General features: G+C 40.4%; 1 protein-coding gene across 8 annotated transcripts in view; it reads right to left on the bottom strand.

Moving 5' to 3' along the window:
* Positions 1-24,224, bottom strand: part of LOC124020908 (PTB domain-containing engulfment adapter protein 1-like) — a 39,119-nt gene extending 14,895 nt beyond the window's left edge. For 4 of the 8 annotated variants that reach the window (XM_046336217.1, XM_046336216.1, XM_046336219.1 and 1 more), the window contains exons 1-2: positions 23,799-24,224; positions 5,311-5,399 (exon numbers count right to left, since the gene is read on the bottom strand). The gene's annotated coding sequence lies outside the window, so the exon portion shown is untranslated. Of the gene's footprint in view, positions 1-714; positions 817-5,310; positions 5,400-23,798 lie in introns of all 8 variants that reach the window. The other 4 variants (XM_046336215.1, XM_046336214.1, XM_046336222.1 and 1 more) reach the window with 4 other exon arrangements.
* Positions 24,225-24,883: the final 659 nt, after the last annotated feature.

The raw sequence follows: 24,883 nt of genomic DNA, 5'->3' as shown, positions 1-24,883 counted from the left end.
GTAGGTAAAGGAAATATGGGTTGGAGACAGAGGACAGGACTATTGTGACCTTCATTCACATGGATGCACCTAATGGTAAACCCCCCACACACACAATACATTTCTTTCAATACATTTCTGCTTCTACCAAAAACAATGTTCAGCCTTTAGAATGTATACCTCTATACGATTATCCCCGATCCAATCATTCAAGCCATGCTAAGCTTTAGCCAGCGCTCGACTTAAAACAGTCATGCCTTAAACCCAGTCATCCCACAGAAAAGCAACAATATCCCTTTGTTAACACAATTGCAAAAATAAACATGTTGCCTTGAGTAACACTAGTGAACAGTCTGCTTGTGAATGTAGCATATTCCATATCGCCAGACCAGTTCATTTCAGTTCAAACGATTAGGTCAGAGGTTTGTCATTTTTCATGATTTCACTTCCCTATATGACAAGTGCATGAGATGTAAACTAGTGAGGCTTGGTGGTGACTCAGCTGAACGGTCTCTCACCATGGACGTTACCATCAACGTTACCAAAGGTATAACTAAGGCCACTATCATGTTCAGTAGAACTTGTAGGTGGAAAATCCCTATATCAGCCATAAACTCGTGTGTAACTGGAATGTCTTCCTATATTCCTCACCAACTACAGTTTCTGAGCCTGATGGAGCAAAAAGGCTGACATGCTGTAAGTAGCTCAAGTTCAACGTACTGCCACGTTCCTCACCTTTTTACTAAGATCGTAGGACGGAGACTTCTGACAGCTGTAGATGTAGGTACAAATGTAGGCTCTTTATTTGAGCCAATTTGCTACAGCTGGAAAATAATGCTGCAGAAACATGAAATGTCAGTTATAATTAATGCACCTTTTTCTAGGGGTTGATACATTTTGTGTAAGGGACAAATCATGTCTGAAATGTCCAAGTGGAAATTACAATCTCCAGAAGCCTTTTTTAACCTCAAATACACTGCAAGTTGAAAATATCCTACAATGCAGGAAAGTTGTTCTGCAACAGGGTGATCAAATTAACAGCCTACATCTGTATGCAGTGGAGACTTTCATAGTTGATACGGTTCCTCCTCCATCTTCTTAGACACAGAGAAAAATCTTTCCTCCCTAAAAACGAAAACTGTCGCCAACCTCTGTGAAATGACCTCATTCTTTTATTTAAATTACACTTTTTAAAAAATGTCATGGCACAGATCGACAGGTTTAACTACGTCTAATATATGTGTTATATTAGCTTTGTATAAGCAGCTTTGTTTTGGTCTTGTTGGGACATAATCTAACAGGGTCTGAGATGAAGAATTAATTAAGGGCAACACAGTCGGACTCAAAATGTACATAAGCTCCACAGGCTAGAATCAATGCATGGTCTAACGACAGACACAAAGGAGCCAAAATATTGATTTTCAAAAAGAATGTCATTGGGTCAAGGGTCAGTTGTCATTTCATTCAATGGGTGACATCATCATCACAGTTCATTGTTCTTGGTGAGACTACACCTCATGTAAAAAATGAATACACTGGCTGTAGCCAAGACATGTCATATTATAGATATTCTTGTCATGAAAAACATGTACAGAAGTTTTAAAAAAAATACACTTATTGCAGATTGAGGGTATTGGGAAGAAATTAATGAACCATCATTACACGCATACAAAGAGGCAACCTCAGAAATCATTGTCATCAATTCAATAACATGTCAGTCATACACTGACAATCCAACACCATATAAACCCATAAAAGATCCATTAAAATGGACTTCCATCATGCACTTCCATTGACAAGTGTCTCAAAGTAGTATTATCCATCTCTCAAAGCCTTAGAGAGTGAACGACTTTCAATTTACATGCTTTAATACTTTAAATGTGGCACATGGACTATAACGGAAGTGTAATTAGATTTCCATGGATGCATGGTAACACCAGATAAATCTAAATTGAAAATACTAGACAGAAAGCCATTTTAAAGTTACGAGAAAAAAAAGAAAGTGACTTCCTTCCTTCAGGCACCTTATTAACCTCTTATTAAATGGTCTTCCTTCCTTCAGGAACCTTATTAAATGGTCTTCCTTCCTTCAGGAACCTTATTAAATGGTCTTCCTTCCTTCAGGAACCTTATTAAATGGTCTTCCTTCCTTCAGGAACCTTATTAAATGGTCTTCCTTCCTTCAGGAACCTTATTAAATGGTCTTCCTTCCTTCAGGAACCTTATTAAATGGTCTTCCTTCCTTCAGGAACCTTATTAAATGGTCTTCCTTCCTTCAGGAACCTTATTAAATGGTCTTCCTTCCTTCAGGAACCTTATTAAATGGTCTTCCTTCCTTCAGGAACCTTATTAAATGGTCTTCCTTCCTTCAGGAACCTTATTAAATGGTCTTCCTTCCTTCAGGAACCTTATTAAATGGTCTTCCTTCCTTCAGGAACCTTATTAAATGGTCTTCCTTCCTTCAGGAACCTTATTAAATGGTCTTCCTTCCTTCAGGAACCTTATTAAATGGTCTTCCTTCCTTCAGGAACCTTATTAAATGGTCTTCCTTCCTTCAGGAACCTTATTAAATGGTCTTCCTTCCTTCAGGAACCTTATTAAATAGTCTTCCTTCCTTCAGGAACCTTATTAACCTTATTAAATGGTCTTCCTTCCTTCAGGAACCTTATTAAATGGTCTTCCTTCCTTCAGGAACCTTATTAACCTCTTATTAAATGGTCTTCCTTCCTTCAGGAACCTTATTAACCTCTTATTAAATGGTCTTCCTTCAGGAACCTTATTAACCTCTTATTAAATGGTCTTCCTTCAGGAACCTTATTAACCTCTTATTAAATGGTCTTCCTTCAGGAACCTTATTAACCTCTTATTAAATGGTCTTCCTTCCTTCAGGAACCTTATTAACCTCTTATTAAATCCTCTTCCATTATAGGGATCCATGGATCAAATCTCCACGCTGAACAGGTCATTTACATTTGGGGGAACGTGTTTTGGTGGGAGCTGAGTTTAGTCAGTCCTCACTCAGAATAAAACAGGGCCAGGGTGATTGAGGCCGTCACTGCTTATGGCTGTCACATAGCAACCATTACAGTTAAAAAGAATTGGCCGTACACGGCACAGATGACTGCAAGAAATGTCAAAAGACAATCCTACAAACCCAGGAAGTGTAAAACGTGCTATGACATGCATAGTTAGAAAACCCATTGACTGAATCAATTGACATAATTGAAGAGAATTCAAAGACATCGGTTGAAAATACTTTTCACCCAATTGTTAGTCATCAAGAAAATGTTCTCACATATGCAAGTATTCTAAATTCCACTGGGGTCAAATGTATATTTAGTCTCCCATTGACATCAATGCCTGACTAAGTGAAAATTCAGTTTAGACGGAAGTTAGGATTTAGCCTCTACTGTGTACTCAAATGATGATCCAGACACTTCCTGGAAACGAATGTGGGACCTAGGAAGACAACAACAGTGTGTGTCCATCAGGGACCCATTCCAACTAATGAAGGCTATTAGATTCATAGCTACTCCCAGAGAGGTACTCAGAACCCCCTTAAAGGGGCAATCTGCAGTTGGAACAATTGTTACAACACCACTGTTTCGGTAAAAAGGCTGAGGGATAGGGCTTGAAACTGCAGACTGCCCCTTTTAACTAACCTATTTTACTGTGCTCATTTATTAGCCAGATTAGAATAGCATTCATACTAATTACTTGGACTGAGTCTCAAACGGCATCCTATTCCTTATATAGTGCACTACTATTGACCAGAGCCCTATGGGACACAACCTTACTTTAGTCATGCGGGAAATTCCTAATCTGATTGGCAGTTTCAAGTGCCGGGTGCGAGGCGGCGAGGAGGGTGTTTCAAACACTATGGGCCGTTTTCTTTTCTCTTCTCCTTTCTGATAGGTTATGTGGCAATGGTTGTCATGGGTTTGAGGGGGAAGTGTAGTTCTGTTGTTTTGGGGTGGCGTGTGCCTTTATGCTATGTGAAGTTGAGCAATGTGAAGTTGATTTGAGGCCATGACTGATGTCTGCCGCTCTCAAAGTTCTTGAGCTAGTCGTTTCGTTGCTTTGTAGAGAAGTGTGTGTGTGTGTCTGTGTGAGAGACGACAAGACAAAGCACTCTAGTATAATGAGGCAGGTCTATAAATCTCACTGAGTGATTCCCAGTGAACCGTTTAAGGCTTAAACCCTTTTTAATAATTTCACTCTAATCTTCATGGCTGTTTTTGCATGATAAGGACTTTTACCCACGGAATACCAGACCGAGACATTCATAATGTGACCATATTTTACTGTCAAGCATTGATTTCCTAGGGGAAGTGGTTCTCTCAGAGGCTGAGAAAATACAAGCCCTCGAGGGCAAGGACAGACTAAACTAAGTTTAAAACTATGGTCCTGCTTTTTACTTCCAGTGGATAAGAAAGAGAAAGAAAGAGGAGAGAAAGAAAAGAGAGAACTTTACAAGTTCAGTACTCTCTGAGAAACATTTGTCAAAGCCAAAGATGGCACTGTTAAGACTTATTTTTCTAACCAAGAGAGAACATATCCCAGCTATACCATTACTAGAAGACCTACTCAGCTCCTTGGCCTTGGTATTAATGTTGCACATACTGTACCAGATTGCAAATAAATAAAGACCTGTATGTCGGATCTTAAATTTGAGACTGTTTGCTAAAGCAGGGGGGAAAAAATCCTTCAACAAGAGGAAATGTGAATTATTATGTGAATTATAATTCATGGACATTTTTGTAGGGGTTGATACATTTAAAGTCTAAAATTGAAAAGTGGAAATTACAAAATTCAGAAGCCTTTTTAAACCTCAAATACACTTAGTTTTAAATGTTATGCATTGGAGCAAAGTTCTCCTTGAAAAGGGTGATCAAATTACGATCCCACATCTGTAGCACATACTGCGTGTGACCAATCAGGGAACATGACAGGACTAAAGAATGATCAGTGAGATACACCTGCTGGAGCGCGTGCTTCGGGTGGGTTTTGCCATCGTGACCAGTGAGATAAGGCGGAGCTTTACCTAGCATGGACTTGTAGATGACCCTGAGCCAGTGGGTCTGGCGACAAATATGTAGCGAGGGCCAGCCGACTAGAGCATACAGGTCGCAGTGGTGGGTATGTATAAGGTATTTTAGTAACAAAACGGATGACACTGTGATAAACTGCATCCAGTTTGCTGAGTAGAGTATTGTGTTACCTGTCCTTTACACATGCAATACGTTTCCATGTAGAAGAACAGGAGAGGTCCTGTACCTTTATGAAATGTTCAGGGAACAACATGTTGTGAAGAGAGGAAGATGACTGTACCTTCTTGGTTTGGATTTGTGTGTCTGGAACCCACTAGTAGTGTCTGTCACTCATCTATCCTCCCCTCTGACTCATCAGTTCCCCCTCTCCTGTTGAGAGAAAAACAGAGGAAGTATTGATTATCATCCCCATCATGATTACGAAGGATCTTCTCATGGTAACCATACGTTATTATAATATGACATCTCTTTATAGCATAACATATTGGAAGATTATGACTACAAATTGGAAGAACATTTTTATATTGGACAAGCTAGGCTCTGATAATTTGCATCTATATTGCTCCACAGATTCAAACATAATAGGTTATGCAATATTGGTATATACAGTAGTACACTATGGGTTAAAGTAATCCCTCTCACCCCACCCCCCTAAGTTTTAGATGCACTATTGTTAAGTGACTGTCCCACTGGATGTCATAAGGTGAATGCACCAATTTGTAAGTCGCTCTGGATAAGAGCGTCTGCTAAATGACTTAAATGTAAATGTAAATGTGGGATAGAGAGTATAAAGCCCCCTGACATTGTTTCTATAACCAATACTGATGGAGTAATGGTATTTTCTCCATTTCTCTCCCAGGGAAAATAACACACATCAAATCCCAGCTGAGATTTGGCTCCTGGAACATTTTCCTTCCATTAGAATATAATGTGCATCACCACAGCAACCTGACAGCCCATACTACAACAGTAAATGGCTTAACTCTTTCCCCTTAAAGATATTCAACCAATGAACATACAGAACCAAATAGGACAGAACTTGAAGATGGGAGGGAGAAAGATTTTTCTTTAAAAGAGAGGAAGAAAGAAAGAAAAAGGGAGAAAGAGGACGAGGTTGAGGTTGAGGGAAAAGCAGCTTTTGGGAACACATGGCCCCCCAACAGGATCTATAATATGGCGCGTTGCCCATTTCAAAGACAAAACTCTCAGAAACATTTAACTGTGCTTATCCATACAGTATTAATGACACATTCACAATGTCCCTTAGGACACGTCTCAGTAATGTGAAAACAGGGCTGGTGTTCATATCATCATCTTCTGACAGGAGACTTGACAGTTATTTGCATGACAAGCTTAAAAGACGAAAACCGGCTACGGCTCACTATCCCCTTCTCCTGACATACCCATCATTTAGCTTGTGTGTGATGGAAGATACATTAGACATTTCTCATAGCTGTATACATTAGACATTTCTCATAGCTGTATACATTCTAACACTCTTAATGGAGCGTATGGTTTTTAAGGCAGTGAGAAATTATTTGTGTGTCCATTCGATCAATCAGGCAGCAATGCAAGTTAACAGGGTTGCACTGTGGAGAGAGAAATGACTGGCTCCATCTTAATTTCTTCTTTATGTGTATTCTGCCACACATTCTACATGGAGGGAATCTGATCCAGAAACCTGTTGTTCTGCAGCACCTTCTACATGGGAGGGAAACTGATCCAGAAACCTGTTGTTCTGCAGCACCTTCTACATGGAAGGAATCTGATCCAGAAACCTGTTGTTCTGGAGCACCTTCTACATGGGAGGGAATCTGATCCAGAAACCTGTTGTCCTGGAGCACCTTCTACATGGGAGGGAATCTGATCCAGAAACCTGTTGTTCTGGAGCACCTTCTACATGGGAGGGAGTCTGATCCAGAAACCTGTTGTCCTGGAGCACCTTCTACATGGGAGGGAGTCTGATCCAGAAACCTGTTGTCCTGCAGCACCTTCTACATGGGAGGGAGTCTGATCCAGAAACCTGTTGTCCTGCAGCACCTTCTACATGGGAGGGAATCTGATCCAGAAACCTGTTGTCCTGCAGCACCTTCTACATGGGAGGGAATCTGATCCAGAAACCTGTTGTCCTGCAGCACCTTCTACATGGGAGGGAGTCTGATCCAGAAACCTGTTGTCCTGGTTAAGTAATATGTCTCTGTTGATGTTGTTGAAAAGTATGAATCACTCAGTCGAATAAATATGATATAATAGAACAGCAGTCTGTAAGTGTGTCTGTGTAAGTGTGTGTACGGGTTGGATGTGTAGTAAGAGTGCAAATAGTCTCTACGGTGCAGGTCTGTGCAGGCAGACAGCTAGGATTATCTATTCAACAGTCTGATGGCCTGGTGGTAGAAGCTAGAGGTCGACCGATTAATCGGAATGGCCGATTAATTAGGGTTGATTTCAAGTTTTCATAACAATCGGAAATCGTTATTTTTGGGCACCGATTTGCAAATGTATTTATTTTTTAAATATTTTTTTACACCTTTATTTAATCTTTATTTAACCAGGTAAGTCAGTTAAGAACACATTCTTATATTCAATGACGGCCTAGAAACGGTGGGTTAACTGCCTCGTTCAGGGGCAGAATGACAGATTTTCACCTTGTCAGCTTTTCACCTTGTCAGCTCGGGGGATCCAATCTTGCAAACTTACAGTTAACTAGTCCTACGCAATAACGACCTGCCTCTCTCTCTCGTTGCACTCCACAAGGAGACTGTCTGTTACGCAAATGCAGTAAGCCAAGGTAAGTTGCTAGCTAGCATTAAACTTATCTTATAAAAAACAATCAATCATAATAACTACACATGGTTGATGATATTACTAGATATTATCTAGCGTGTCCTGCGTTGCATATAATCTGACTGAGCATACAAGTATCTAAGTATCCGACTGAGCGGTGGTAGGCAGAAGCAGGCGCGTAAACATTCATTCAAATAGCACTCTCGTGAGTTTTGCCAGCAGCTCTTCGTTGTGCGTCAAGCATTGCGCTGTTTATGACTTCAAGCCTATCAACTCCCGAGATGAGGCTGGTGTAACCGAAGTGAAATGGCTGGCTAGTTAACACGCGCTACTCGCTCTGAGCCTTGGGGTGGTTGTTTCCTTGCTCTGCATGGGTAACGCTGCTTCGATGTGGTGGCTGTTGTCATTGTGTTGCTGGTCCGAGCCCAGGGAGGAGCGAGGAGAGGGACCGAAGCTATACTGTTACACTGGCAATACTAAAGTGACTATAAGAACATTCAATAGTCAACGGTTAATTAAATACAAATGGTATAGAGGGAAATAGTCCTATAATTCCTATAATAACTACAACCTAAAACTTATTACCTCGGAATATTGAAGACTCATGTTAAAAGGAACCACCAGCTTTCATATGTTCTCATGTTCTGAGCAAGGAACTGAAACGTTAGCTTTCTTACATGGCACATATTGCACTTGTACTTTCTTCTCAAACACTTTGTTTTTGCATTATTTAAACCAAATTGAACATGTTTCATTATTTACTTGAGGCTAAATTGATTTTATTGATGTATTATATTAAGTTAAAATAAGTGTTCATTCAGTATTGTTGTAATTATTACAAATACATAAAAAATATATTTAAAAAAAAATTATATCCTGTGATTAAATCGGTAGCAGCTTTTTTGGTCCTCCAATAAATCGGTATCAGTATCGGCGTTGAAAAATCATAATCGGTCGACCTCTAGTAGAAGCTGTCGTATTGGATCATCCACTCTCCCTCACACTCCAACATGGACCAGAACACTCCAGGCCCTGTGAATACCTGTATTGGTTTATCTGTGCGGCATCTCTGAAAACAACAGCTCAGCACAGAGGACATTGGAGATCTAATTTTTCCAATTGAGACAACCCCTATCCCCGTTAAGACTGATCTGCAGTCCTCTGTCTGGAGTAGATAAGTCTGTGCCATCCCCCAAAGCCCTCCCTGTGGCTAGTACCATGTAACCTACCCAGCCAGGCCCGCTCCTTGTACCCAGTCAACACCCTTAGGGGACCCCTGGAAACACACCCAGCCAGGCCCTCTCCCTATAGCCAGTCAACCCCCTCAGGGGACCCCTGGAAACAAACCCAGCCAGACACTCTCCCTATAGCCAGTCAACCCCCTCAGGGGACCCCTGGAAACACACCCAGCCAGACCCTCTCCCTATAGCCAGTCAACCCCCTCAGGGGACCCCTGGAAACACACCCAGCCAGACAGACCCTCTCCCTATAGCAAGTCAACCCCTTAGGGGACCCCTGGAAACACACCCAGCCAGACCCTCTCCCTATAGCCAGTCAACCCCCTCAGGGGACCCCTGGAAACACACTCAGCCAGACCCTCTCTTTACACACAAGTCTCTAATTTAAAATTATAAAACTGTCTATTTCTTGACAGGTGAATGGTTCTGGACAGAAAATTCCCTTTTAATAAATGTAATTGGATGGTGCAAGTGAGAGAAAAACTTTAGGTACACTTCTGTATGACAAATAGTGTTTTGCCTGAGCCATTCTAGACATAACTGATTGATTACCCATGTCACCTGATGACAGTCAAGATAAGTTGAAGCAGAGACTTTAAGGGAACAAATACCGCTTCAAAATACCTAACATTGAACCTGCAGGCAGAGCATTTACAGACTGACAGGAAAAGAGAATAGTTGTTTATTTTACAGAGTGCGTGAGTAATATGGGTTTACCCCCTGGCCCAGCTCAACCCTAAACCTAGCTTCATGTCCACACCCCAGCTCAACCCTAAACCTAGCTTCATGTCCACGCCCCAGCTCAACCCTAAACCTAGCTTCATGTCCACGCCCCAGCTCCTAAACCTAGCTTCATGTCCACGCCCCCTCAACCCTAAACCTAGCTTCATGTCCACGCCCAGCTCAACCCTAAACCTAGCTTCATGTCCACGCCCAGCTCAACCCTAAACCTAGCTTCATGTCCACACCCCAGCTCAACCCTAAACCTAGCTTCATGTCCACGCCCCAGCTCAACCCTAAACCTAGCTTCATGTCCACGCCCCAGCTCAACCCTAAACCTAGCTTCATGTCCACGCCCCAGCTCAACCCTAAACCTAGCTTCATGTCCACGCCCCAGCTCAACCCTAAACCTAGCTTCATTTCCACACCCCAGCTCAACCCTAAACCTAGCTTCATGTCCACACCCCAGCTCCATGTCCACACCCCAGCTCAACCCTAAACCTAGCTTCATGTCCACACCCCAGCTCAACCCTAAACCTAGCTTCATGTCCACACCCCAGCTCAACCCTAAACCTAGCAATAACCCTAACTTTCCTCAATTATCCCTTGCTCTTACAATGATGATTCATAAGCCACATTAAACATTGACCAATGACAAGTAAGCTATTCAAAACAGGATTTATGACCATGTCTAAAGCATTGGAAAGAGTGTCTGGTTTTGTAGAGATTGACCTATATTTCCACTGTTAAGCACTGTTAATAACAATAATATAAAACCCTCTCTAAGCAGTCGGGGTGGGGCGACACACCAAACAATGAAAATAATGTTTCTCGCCTTTGTTACCAAATGTAGGTCAATTATCTTGAGGAATTGTGTTTGGCCAGTTATACTGAAATGTAAAGTACTTGTATTGTTGTATTGTATGTAGACTATTTAGGGGGATTCTATTACATGTCTATTATGCAAACTAATATTTCGACATTAATATTCATTCCAGATATAAGCATTGAGGAGACCAATCAATATGCCAGACGTATCATACCGGTCTTGTCTAGATGAGCAATAAAGAGGATTCTACAGTAAGGTAGCACTGAGGGATACTAGGGCTATATATAGCTCTGGATTTATCCACACAATAGATTTAGATTTTCCTTATAAAAGCTAACTAAGATAAACTGTAGCTTCACCAGGTCATTCATCTCTGTGCCTACATAACACAGCGTTGGTTGCTTCCTTTGTCTTCTCCAGCCACAACGCATTTCCATAACACATTTACTACAGAGATGACAGCTTTATTATGCCATCATATCTCGGTAATGCAGTTCCTTCCCGCTCCAGCCGAATATCCATCACGCATAAACTCACCACTCTGGTCAGAGAGAGGACAGGAAAATACAAACGATTCAAAAGTAGGAGCGAGAGAGAACCCCTTATTGGCCTGTATGTATGCCACAAGGACTCATGTTTCAGCTATACTGTAGTGTATAACTGCAGCAGGAACGACAGAAATCCATTGAGGGGGAAGGAGGACTAACATTGAGCTCCTAATGGATGCCAAGGCTCCAACCGTAGCCCTATTCCAGCCCCTGCTATCTAGCTCCTGCAAACACCAAGCTCAACTAAGCCCGTTACCACGACAATCACACAGCAGATTCCATACACAAGGCTTCCACTGGCCTGAACAGTCACACATTCCAAATCCAACAATGCCTTAGAACCCAGCGGATTCCGCTGGAATACATTGAGACGGACAACAGCCAACGAGATGAAAGGAGAAGGGCTCTGTTTGAGCAGTGTTCTGTGTTCTCTGTTGGACATACTGTACCTCATGTCATCTACATGCACTGAAAACACACCATATTTCCATCAACACATCTCAATATAGATTTGATGGTAAAGTTAGTGGGACAGTGGATGTCATGTTCATTTAGTGAAAAACAGCAGCAAATAGCCTACAAGAAGTGATGACTAACTGTGTTCATTAGCCTACACGTTTTTTTCTGCTAATCGATGTGATTTTGTTTCACACAATCTCTGTCTGTACATGAGGTTAATTCTCTGGCTGGGCAAATAAGTTGGTGGTATAGCTCTGTATGCTCATCTCTCACTGATCAGAAACATTTAGCATGCAATAATGTAGCCTAAATCAAGCGTAGGCCTATTATTTTGCTCGATAGCGTAAAGGCAACTCCAAAAGCCTGCAGAGGTTGTGAAATATGAACATGAGATTCACATTCTTTTGAAAATATAGATTGCTATTATTTACTAATGGGATGAAAAAAGAATGGGCTTGCCTCGGGCTCGGTTTCCAAATATCCCTTTTTTACATGACAATGGTTACACACCTTGCTGTGAGGGAAGTTGTGGGGAAAAGATTAGTAGTATTTTATTCTGTTATATTTCATTATATTCTTACTACAAAATATGTGTGTGTTCACTGTGATCCAGTCGGTGTGTCTTGTCTATTTATTGAACAAAATAATAACTAATGATTTCATTCTATTTGGACGTAACAAACTCAATGTGCCATTCTATTGTTATGAAAATACATTTTATTAGTCTGGTGTTTCTTAGGACCTGCCTAAACTAATTCATGGTGTTTACAGTATTCAATGGATTTATTCAAATAGATGCCCAGCCACATCTGCACACCATCAAAAGCACACAGACAGGCCATGATAAGATGGATTTTATATCCTGTGGTAGACAGGCATATAGGATTTTGGTTCAAATCAGACCCAAGTCCCATTTCTGTCAGCCCCCGGAAATCCCTTCCTGTTTCTCCAACGCGAAAGGAAATTGAGCAACACGCACAGCCCAGTCTAAAACAAGCATTGTAATTGCTGAGATACTGATCTGGTGTATCACGTAATGTCCTATTTTATTAACAGAATAACAGATCTAATCATTCATTAATACAAATACAGCACTGTGAAGTCATTTGATCTATTTTAGACCTGCTCATACCTCAACATTACCCTGGTCTGTGTCCACACACTGCCAAGCTATGGCTATTGAAGTGCACCCTCAGTGTTTTTCTGTGAAGCAGTGGTCCCCACCCAGTGTTGCAAACAGAGGTCTGGGTGAGCTGGGTGCTGGGAGATACACTATATACCCAAAAGTATGTGGACACCACTTCAAATTAGTGGATTTGGCTATTTCAGCTACACCAGTTGCTTATAGGTTTATACATATCAAGCACACAGCCGTGCAATCTCCATAGACAAACATTGGCAGCAGAATGGCCTTACTGAAGAGCTCAGTGACTTTCAATGTGGCACTGTCATAGGATGCCACCTTTCCAACAAGTCTTTCGTCACATTTCTACCCTGCTAGAGCTGCCTCGATCAACTGTAAGTGCTGTTATTATGAAGTGGAAACGTCTTTGAGTAACAACAGCTCAGACGCAAAGTGGTAGGCCACACAAGCTCACAGAACGGGACCTGCCGAGTGCTGAAGCGCTTAGCGTCTAAAAATAGTCTGTCCTCAGTTGCAACACTCACTACAGAGTTCTAAACTGCCTCTGTAAGCAACGTCAGCACACAAGTTGTTCGTCGGGAGCTTCATGAAATGGGTTTCCATGGCCGAGCAGCCGCACACAAGCCTAAGATCACCATGCACAATGCCAAGTGTCGGCTGGAGTGGTGTAAAGCTCGCTGCCATTGGACTCTGGAGCAGTGGAAACGTGTTCTCTGGAGTGATGAATCACGCTTCATCATCTGGCAGTCCGACGGACAAATCTAGGTTTGGCGGATGCCAGAAGAACGATACCTGCCCCAAAGCATAGTGCCATCTGTAAAGTTTGGTGGAGGAGGAACAAAAATGGTCTGGGGCTGTTTTCATGGTTCAGGCTAGTCCCCTTAGTTCCAATGAAGGGAAATCTTAACGCTACAGCATACATTGATATTCTAGACGATTCTGTACTTCCAACTTCGTGGCAACAGTTTGGTGAAGGCACTTTCCTGTTTCAGCATGACGATGCCCCCCGTACACAAAGTGAGGTCCATACAGAAATGGTTTGTTGTGATCGGTGTGGAAGAACTTCACTGGCCTGTACAGAGCCCTGACCTCTGTTCCAACAGCTAGTGGAAAACCTTCCCAGAAGAGTGAAGGCTGTTACAACAGCAAAGGGGGGAACCATCTCCATATTAATGCCCACAATTTTAGAATGAGATGTTTGACGAGTAGGTGCCCACATACTTCTGGTCATGTAGCGTCATAAGGGGAATGTGACCCTAAAGTCATAAGACTGACAACAATCCTGGCCCAACTCATTCTTCAAAGAAAACACATTGAACTGACCCTAGATCAGTTCTCTACCCAGATCCCAACCTAAAAGCCCTCCTCGCTCCTCAGGCAGAGGGGAATCCAATCAGAGCACTCTGGTCTAAGGTCAGCTTTTTCCCAATCATTAAAGTTCAACATTCCTAGGTCATCATATGTGCTTCAAAGAGAAGTTGCACTCTAATGAACGGGTCTTGGATCAGAGCCCCCTCTGCCGAGATCCTACATTAAACCACTGGGGGCTAAACTTAAATATCTCCTGCACCTGGAGAACTACTGCAACACTGGATGAAACATCATTGTACTTCAGACTCCCAAGTACTATGTCTGGCCCCTTAGAGTTCCTTTCTACAACACTAGTACATCATATTCACATGACTCAGCTCAAGGGTGAACTTCTTTTGTTCCTCTTCCCAGAGTGTCCTAGAGAAGTGATCCATAGTGCTCTGCCATCCATCTTGCTGGCCATATCTCCGTTTGAAGTACCTTTTTACTTTTCTTCAGCATTTGATGCAGGGGAAGAGGATCATTTACATTTAGAATTTAAGTCATTTCATCATGTGTGTATCAAAGAGAAGGTATTCACCTTGATACGGTAGAAACTAGAGCAATATTAGTCTGGTTAGGATCATCATGGTACAGTAGAAACTAGAGCACTATTAGTCTGGTTAGGATCATCATGATACAGTAGAAACTAGAGCAATATTAGTCTGGTTATCATCATGTCTGCAATATTAGTCTGGTTAGGATCATCATGATACAGTAGAAACTAGAGCAATATTAGTCTGGTTAGGATCATCATGATACAGTAGAAACTAGAGCATATTAGTCTGGTTAGGATCATCATGATACAGTAGAAACTAGAGCAATATTAGTCTGGTTAGGATCATCATGATACAGTAGAAACTAGAGCAATATTAGTCTGGTTAGGATCATCATGATACAGTAGAAACTAGAGCACTATTAGTCTGGTTAGGATCATCATGATACAGTAGAAATTAGAGTTAGGATCATATTAGTCTGGTTAGGATCATCATGATACAGTAGAAACTAGAGCACTATTAGTCTGGTTAGGATCATCATGATACAGTAGAAACTAGAGCACTATTAGTCTGGTTAGGATCATCATGATACAGTAGAATCATCAGTAGAAATAGAGCACTATTAGTCTGGTTAGGATCATCATGATACAGTAGAAACAGTAGCACTATTAGTCTGGTTAGGATCATCATGATACAGTAGAAACTAGAGCACTATTAGTCTGGTTAGGATCATCATGATACAGTAGAAACTAGAGCACTATTAGTCTGGTTAGGATCATCATGATGAAACTAGAGCAGTAGAAACTAGAGCACTATTAGTCTGGTTAGGATCATCATGATACAGTAGAAAATATTACTGATACAGTAGAAACTAGAGCAATATTAGTCTGGTTAGGATCATCATGATACAGTAGAAACTAGAGCACTATTAGTCTGGTTAGGATCATCATGATACAGTAGAAACTAGAGCACTATTAGTCTGGTTAGGATCATCATGATACAGTAGAAACTAGAGCACTATTAGTCTGGTTAGGATCATCATGATACAGTAGAAACTAGAGCACTATTAGTCTGGTTAGGATCATCATGATACAGTAGAAACTAGAGCACTATTAGTCTGGTTAGGATCATCATGATACAGTAGAAACTAGAGCACTATTAGTCTGGTTAGGATCATCATGATACAGTAGAAACTAGAGCACTATTAGTCTGGTTAGGATCATCATGATACTATTAGTCTGGTTAGGATCATCATGATACGAGCACTATTAGTCTGGTTAGGATCATCATGATACAGATAGAAACTAGAGCACTATTAGTCTGGTTAGGATCATCATGATACAGTAGAAACTAGAGCACTATTAGTCTGGTTAGATCATCATGATCATGATACAGTAGAAACTAGAGCACTATTAGTCTGGTTAGGATCATCATGATACAGTAGAAACTAGAGCACTATTAGTCTGGTTAGGATCATCATGATACAGTAGAAACTAGAGCACTATTAGTCTGGTTAGGATCATCATGATACAGTAGAAACTAGAGCACTATTAGTCTGGTTAGGATCATCATGATACAGTAGAAACTAGAGCACTATTAGTCTGGTTAGGATCATCATGATACAGTAGAAACTAGAGCACTATTAGTCTGGTTAGGATCATCATGATACAGTAGAAACTAGAGCACTATTAGTCTGGTTAGGATCATCATGATACAGTAGAAACTAGAGCACTATTAGTCTGGTTAGGATCATCATGATACAGTAGAAACTAGAGCACTATTAGTCTGGTTAGGATCATCATGATACAGTAGAAACTAGTAGAAACACTATTAGTCTGGTTAGGATCATCATGATACAGTAGAAACTAGAGAAACTAGTCTGGTTAGCACTATTAGTCTGGTTAGGATCATCATGATACAGTAGAAACTAGAGCACTATTAGTCTGGTTAGGATCATCATGATACAGTAGAAACTAGAGCACTATTAGTCTGGTTAGGATCATCATGATACAGTAGAAACTAGAGCACTATTAGTCTGGTTAGGATCATCATGATACAGTAGAAACTAGAGCACTATTAGTCTGGTTAGGATCATCATGATACAGTAGAAACTAGAGCACTATTAGTCTGGTTAGGATCATCATGATACAGTAGAAACTAGAGCACTATTAGTCTGGTTAGGATCATCATGATACAGTAGAAACTAGAGCACTATTAGTCTGGTTAGGATCATCATGATACAGTAGAAACTAGAGCTATTAGTCTATTAGTAGAAACTGGTTAGGATCATCATGATACAGTAGAAACTAGAGCACTATTAGTCTGGTTAGGATCATCATGATACAGTAGAAACTAGAGCACTATTAGTCTGGTTAGGATCATCATGATACAGATACAGTAGAAACTAGAGCACTATTAGTCTGGTTAGGATCATCATGAGAGCACTATTAGTCTGGTTAGGATCATCATGATACTAGAGCACTATTAGTCTGGTTAGGATCATCATGATACAGTAGAAACTAGAGCACTATTAGTCTGGTTAGGATATTGATACAGTCTAGAGCACTATTAGTCTGGGATCATCATGATACAGTAGAAACTAGAGCACTATTAGTCTGGTTAGGATCATCATGATACAGTAGAAACTAGAGCACTATTAGTCTGGTTAGGATCATCATGATACAGTAGAAACTAGAGCACTATTAGTCTGGTTAGGATCATCATGATACAGTAGAAACTAGAGCACTATTAGTCTGGTTAGGATCATCATGATACAGTAGAAACATCATGATACAGAGCTAGAGCACTATTAGTCTGGTTAGGATCATCATGATACAGTAGAAACTAGAGCACTATTAGTCTGGTTAGGATCATCATGATACAGTAGAAACTAGAGCACTATTAGTCTGGTTAGGATCATCATGATACAGTAGAAACTAGAGCACTATTAGTCTGGTTAGGATCATCATGATACAGTAGTAGAAACCAGAGCACTATTAGTCTGGTTAGGATCATCATGATACAGTAGAAACTAGAGCACTATTAGTCTGGTTAGGATCATCATGATACAGTAGAAACTAGAGCACTATTAGTCATCATGATACAGTAGAAACTAGAGCAATATTAGTCTGGTTAGGATCATCATGATACAGTAGAAACTAGAGCACTATTAGTCTGGTTAGGATCATCATGATACAGTAGAAACTAGAGCACTATTAGTCTGGTTAGGATCATCATGATACAGTAGAAACTAGAGCACTATTAGTCTGGTTAGGATCATCATGATACAGTAGAAACTAGAGCAATATTAGTCTGGTTAGGATCATCATGATACAGTAGAAACTAGAGCACTATTAGTCTGGTTAGGATCATCATGATACAGTAGAAACTAGAGCAATATTAGTCTGGTTAGGATCATCATGATACAGTAGAAACTAGAGCAATATTAGTCTGGTTAGGATCATCATGATACAGTAGAAACTAGAGCAATATTAGTCTGGTTAGGATCATCATGATACAGTAGAAACTAGAGCACTATTAGTCTGGTTAGGATCATCATGATACAGTAGAAACTAGAGCAATATTAGTCTGGTTAGGATCATCATGATACAGTAGAAACTAGAGCACTATTAGTCTGGTTAGGATCATCATGATACAGTAGAAACTAGAGCACTATTAGTCTGGTTAGGATCATCATGATACAGTAGAAACTAGAGCACTATTAGTCTGGTTAGGATCATCATGATACAGTAGAAACTAGAGCACTATTAGTCTGGTTAGGATCATCATGATACAGTAGAAACTAGAGCACTATTAGTCTGGTTAGGATCATCATGATACAGTAGAAACTAGAGCAATATTAGTCTGGTTAGGATCATCATGATACAGTAGAAACTAGAGCAATATTAGTCTGGTTAGGATCATCATGATACAGTAGAAACTAGAGCACTATTAGTCTGGTTAGGATCATCATGATACAGTAGAAACTAGAGCACTATTAGTCTGGTTAGGATCATCATGATACAGTAGAAACTAGAGCACTATTAGTCTGGTTAGGATCATCATGATACAGTAGAAACTAGAGCACTATTAGTCTGGTTAGGATCATCATGATACAGTAGAAACTAGAGCACTATTAGTCTGGTTAGGATCATCATGATACAGTAGAAACTAGAGCACTATTAGTCTGGTTAGGATCATCATGATACAGTAGAAACTAGAGCAATATTAGTCTGGTTAGGATCATCATGATACAGTAGAAACTAGAGCACTATTAGTCTGGTTAGGATCATCATGATACAGTAGAAACTAGAGCACTATTAGTCTGGTTAGGATCATCATGATACAGTAGAAACTAGAGCACTATTAGTCTGGTTAGGATCATCATGATACAGTAGAAACTAGAGCACTATTAGTCTGGTTAGGATCATCATGATACAGTAGAAACTAGAGCACTATTAGTCTGGTTAGGATCATCATGATACAGTAGAAACTAGAGCACTATTAGTCTGGTTAGGATCATCATGATACAGTAGAAACTAGAGCACTATTAGTCTGGTTAGGATCATCATGATACAGTAGAAACTAGAGCACTATTAGTCTGGTTAGGATCATCATGATACAGTAGAAACTAGAGCACTATTAGTCTGGTTAGGATCATCATGATACAGTAGAAACTAGAGAAACTAGAGATCACTATTAGTCTGGTTAGGATCATCATGATACAGTAGAAACTAGAGCAATATTAGTCTGGTTAAAATGATATGAGTCAAAGGGAGGGCAGGATTTGGGGTTTCAGGCTTTTCCACTCAAACAATATGGCTGACCTGTTTAGAAGAAAAGCCAATTGGATTACAGCAAAGTGGGACCACAGACTCAATACGCTCACAAACAAAACAATTACAACTGTTCTTCACAACAATATAAAACAAGATTGAAACCAGTTTAAAGTTTTACCATGATTTCTCACTCTGTCAACATTTCCATTTCATTTGTTTTCTCTGCTTACTTTGGGACACGGTCTTTTTAGCCAACTCTACGCAGATTAATTGGGTTACTTAAATCATTAATCTGTGCGTGTCATAGGAAGGACACCTGCCAAACCAAAGCAATGAGGTGATTAATGTGCTTCTGCCTCAGGAGAGAATTATGACTGAGCAGTGTACAGGGACTCGGTATACCAGGAGGATGAATTAGATCATTATACTGGTGACTGGAAACAACCAATATTAAAGAGCTAATTTCTCTTTCATTTAGTTGTTTTAATGTTGTGTGTTGCGATTTAAAATGCACTTCAAATAAAGATTTGACACATTCTGTTGATTTGATTGATTAAGGACAGAGTAGTAGAACAATAGTATTGTGCTCATACCTCATTGACAACTATGGTCGAGACTGAGAAAGCAACATCATTCACCATTATAAACTGGGTGGTTTGAGCCCTGAATGCTGATTGGCTGACAGCTGTGGTATATCAGACCGTATGCCACAGGTACGTATGCCACAGGTACATCATAACGTATGCCACGGGTATGTCTTAACATTTATTTTTACTTCTCTAATTACGTTGGTAATCAGTTTATAATAGCAATAAGGCACTTTGGGGGTTTATGGTTTATGGCCAATTTACCACGGCTAAGGACTGTCTCCAGGCACTCCGCGTTGCATCGTGAAAAGAGCAGCCCTTGGTCATGGTATATTATCCATATATCACATCCCCTCATGCCTTATAGAAACTAGAGCACTATTATCTGCTTAATTACTGCATGTTAGTTCCTCCAATATTAAACAGTGATATATATCTTATCTTTTATGATCGAAAAAATGTTTATGTATCAAAAGTATGCGTAAGAAAACACTATGCACACGCTACACACAGTGTTCCTCATTGTGTATTGCACTTCTGACTTCTGGAGCACATCAGTCGATATACTGTCTCCCAGACAGTGAAATATGTGCATGACAGTGAAGTTTGCCCACTGTGGAATTCAAATCTAATTCAAAGCACTCACTGGGAAACCCAACATAGTCGCATAAGCTAATTGGAAAACGACATCGTTCCATTCATGCATGGAGGGTGAACAAGTCCAGTCTAAACACTCCTTGTATTTCCCTAAAGGAAGGTCAGTGTGGAGCCACAGTGTTCTGGGGACTCAATCAAATCACTGCAGAGTTTGTCTTTATGTACAGAATTCGTTTTAAAGGCAATGAGCTTTGAGCCTGGAGGAAGTTTGTGTTTATAAAGGTTTATTAGATTTGTTTTGAACTTTGATTTAATTTGATTCCTTTAACTTTAAATAACTGTTTAAACTGACCATTTTCAGCAGTCTCCATAATGAATGAGTGAAGGCAGTTCAGGCGTTTTTAATGAGATGCTGCCGCCATTAAAACAAGTCAATTCATATCAAATGAGAAATGTCCCATTTTGTGCTGCACATTTTGTTAATCAATAAAGCTTTCCAATCAAAATGGAGATGAATAAATGTCTATAATTTATATGCAGAAGCATAATTCTCTCCAGACTCTAGAAAGAGCCAATTGCATAGAAATAGAATCTATAGATCATATTTCTATGGCCAGTCACAAATCTTTCGATATGAGCAAAGAATTCAATATTATAAATTGAGTATTGAGTCTGAATTGACAGCACTGTGTGATGTCAATCTTTTTAAAACTTTTAACAAAATGTTGAAACAAATCACTCAGAGATATAGGTAGTGCTGACTGTAACACGAGCCACATCTTTCCAATCAGGAAAAAACAGATTCAAGCACACAGAAATAGGCCTTCATGACCAAACAGTCTCAATACAAACTGATCTGATTCCAGAGTGACAAAATACTGTGAGAATGTGGTTTAATACAGGTGCTCATATTGGCAGCCTGCCAAACACTATCAAGCATCACTCTGTTACTATCAATCGTTTCAGGATGAGTCTCTCACCAGTCCACATGACCAATTAATTAGCCTACGCATCTTCATTATAGAGCATTGATCGCCAAACTGTTCAGCAGCCCGTAATTAATATCAGTTTCTGAAATATCACTTAATCAAGCTCAGCCAATTAAACAGCTATCCTTCTAATGAGAATGCCACAACTACAGTATAGTAAAACCCTCAACAGCCTGCAGGTCCAGACAAGTATAATGGAGCTATGTGGTGTATTGCACAGTCAAAAACAGCATCCATTTACTGGTCTATGAAGTCCACCTTAATATGGAAGACATGAATGCTGTTACATAAAAGTAGAGAACCATAACGAGCCAGTAGGTGTTACTATGGATTCACTTGAGTTGCAACTTCTTCACCGGGTGCTTAGGCTTCCTCCTGCTTTGAGAATCAATGTGTTCTGACAGCTGAGTAGGGTGCTGCTGTCAGACAGACTTGTGTGATGCTGATGCTTCTTCTCCTAGAGAGCAGCAGGTAGAGCCAGCAGCATCAGAACCCCCACAGGAAGTAGGAAGGAGCCTCAGGTAAAAGGTCACTACAACCCCTGGGAGATGCCTGGAAATGTCTGTTTGTAGAGGGCAGGTGGATTGACGTCTCCGTGGTCAGGGCAGACCACGAGGCAAACGAGGGGTTTAATTTGAGAGTGATGCGCTAACCAAGCAGCATGGGATTGCCCTGGCCACCGCTTCAGGTTCACTTGAGCCTTAGAGTCCTGCTAATGATTATAAAGAGAGGATAAACAGGGATCCAGCAGCAGGTGCCATCCTCAGCACAAGACAAAGCAGAGCACTGAGTCCATGTGACAGTGAGGAACTGTACTAACAGTGGCAGCATACAATATCTGGAAATAAATGTAGAGTACAGTGTTTGTCTACATTTTCTGCTGTTATCAATAACTCCTTGTAGCCTAATTGTCTGATCAATTGGCCATAGAGCCAGCCCACTAAACTAAGTTTATTCTGAACCAGTTGCTGATTAAAAAAGGTCAAAACTAGACTTAGCCACCATGCCTCTACATCTGCATTACTTGCTGTTTAGGGTTTTAGGCTGATTTCTGTATAAGCACTGCTGATGTAAAAAGGGCTTTGTAAATACATTTGATTGATTGATTGATTGATTAACAAGTGTGGTCCATGTAGACTCCAGCAAAGCAGTCCTGGCTGCATCAGAGTCATGCGTGGCTTGCATCAACAAAGTGAAATTCGGCAGCTTTAGAGAGGGGAGCATTTAACGTGGTTAGGTTTGAAATTGGAGAAGCAGCACTCTGTCTATAAGTGTGTATAGAGTGCAGGACTGTTACAGATATCAGCTATCACAGCATGGTGCTGCAAAGCTCCATGTGTAGAGCAGTAAAACTCTTCATTATCATTTACTCTTTTTGCATGTCCTGCAGGCCGTTTTAACTTCTGCTATAAAGTCTTGTTCTTGGGGTTAAAGAGGACATTCTCATTGGGTGAATACATTTAAGGGAACATCTTCTAATTCAAGCTCTTGCCTAAAGCAGAACTTGTATCATCACGGGCCAGCTCTGCTTCAGTCAAACAATGGGGAAGAGAGACACTTAAAACTCAACGTTTTGCTCGATTAAAATGTTGCGCAACACAATAACCCACAGTGACCTAGAATGGCCAGATCTGCCCACACACCAGTGCGCTGCACATTACAAACCTTCGCTAAAAGGAAGATTCTCCCTTAATGTATTTTAAAGGTCTTTCAAAAACAACCTGTATTCAACATAATAGCCTATACATTTATATAGCTATTAAAACAATACATGTGACCCTTCTACAAATTAACCCCCCTTTCACCACAACGTTGTTTCTTTTAACTCTGGCTGTTTACTCATTTGTAAATATTGATTATTTAAAAATATACATTTTTAAATAAGCACGTGTGTAGCTCTTAGAGCGCGTCTCAAATCAGTCATGAAAAAAAATCGCTTTAATGACACCTGTCATAGTTAGACAAATAAGAAAAGCAAAAACACGATGTAGCCTATTCCAGCAGAATCCATTCAGCAATAAATCCCGGCATAACAAATACAGTGAGTATATTAACGCAGCGCTGTCAAAAACAGCAGGCATTGTGTTCAGTTTAATCGAACCAGCAATTCAATGAAACAAAATTGCCATAACATCGTTAGTTATAGGCTAACTCATAGGAAAACTTAAAAGTCTGCACAAAAAGTAGCCTATGCATTCCCCCTTTCCTAATAGGCTACAGAGAAAAGAGAGAGAAAACATTAACCCACCGAATGAAGTGAAAGATTCCTTGTTTTGTACGGTCTCCTTGTCGCCCAGCTCTCTCTCGTTCATGCACGGTTCTGTTCCGTCTCTATTCACAAACTCGGACGGCGCGCACCGCTTCTTGAAAAGTTTAGTGACGTCAACCCAAGTATTTAAACATCCGCTATTCCGCTGCAATTGAACAGTTTCCCATTTAAATTGATCACGTACATAACATTATATCATGAAAAAAATCGCTTGGGATTAAAACTGAAACTGATCATATGCTTTGATATTAGAAGATAGTCTATTGTAGTCAAATATATCTTTCTCTGGCAAAAAATAACTTTTGTGATTTCAAAAAACATGGGAAGACTTCTAGCCTTTCTAAATAATTTGAGACAGAACAGCAGATTACAGCATTGCACAGCCCCAGCAGAGAAACAGTTGACATGATTGTTTATCATGGGCAGTGGCGACCCGTCATTCAGCGCAGGTGCAGCCCCATCTGTTTTATGCCCCACCTCTTTAGCTAAAACCATATTTATATATATATTTTTGTTGTCGCCTGTTTTGCATGTTATTTTGGCAGTAATACTAGTCACATATCAGTTTACAAACAATGTAAAAAATATATATAAATTGAGTTATCTAAGCCGCATACAAACATGGCCTCTTTTTTACTTTCTTGAGAAAGGCAGCTCCAAAATGCAGGTGTTTCAGTCTAGCTCAGTGCTTTCTGTGGTGGTGGGAGGGGCAGCCAGCAGAACATACAGAGCATAGGGTTGGTAATGTTCTCTAGCTGCGCCGTGATTGGCTCAGTGTTCTGTCATTCATGGGGACACCACGTCACCAAAAAAAACATCTACAGGGTGAGCTCGAGAAATTCAAGCCCCTTTGGTGATGCCATAGATTTATATTAGAAATGCCCCTCCAAGAAGGCTCAAGGTCACACATAAAATGACGTCAAATCATGTTATATCTACCGTAGCTTTGATTGTAATGATCAAATAGCAAGCTAGACAATCAGTCATTATCAGGAATCAAGTCGACAATCTACTGGCAAATCCTTTTCAATCATTGTCATATGAAGAGAAATGATAGATGAAAC

This window comes from Oncorhynchus gorbuscha, unplaced genomic scaffold (assembly GCF_021184085.1).
Source record: "Oncorhynchus gorbuscha isolate QuinsamMale2020 ecotype Even-year unplaced genomic scaffold, OgorEven_v1.0 Un_scaffold_981, whole genome shotgun sequence".
Classification (NCBI taxonomy): Eukaryota; Metazoa; Chordata; class Actinopteri; order Salmoniformes; family Salmonidae; genus Oncorhynchus; species Oncorhynchus gorbuscha.
Note: the sequence above shows the minus strand (reverse complement) of the source record. Positions and strands in the feature narration are given on the sequence as shown.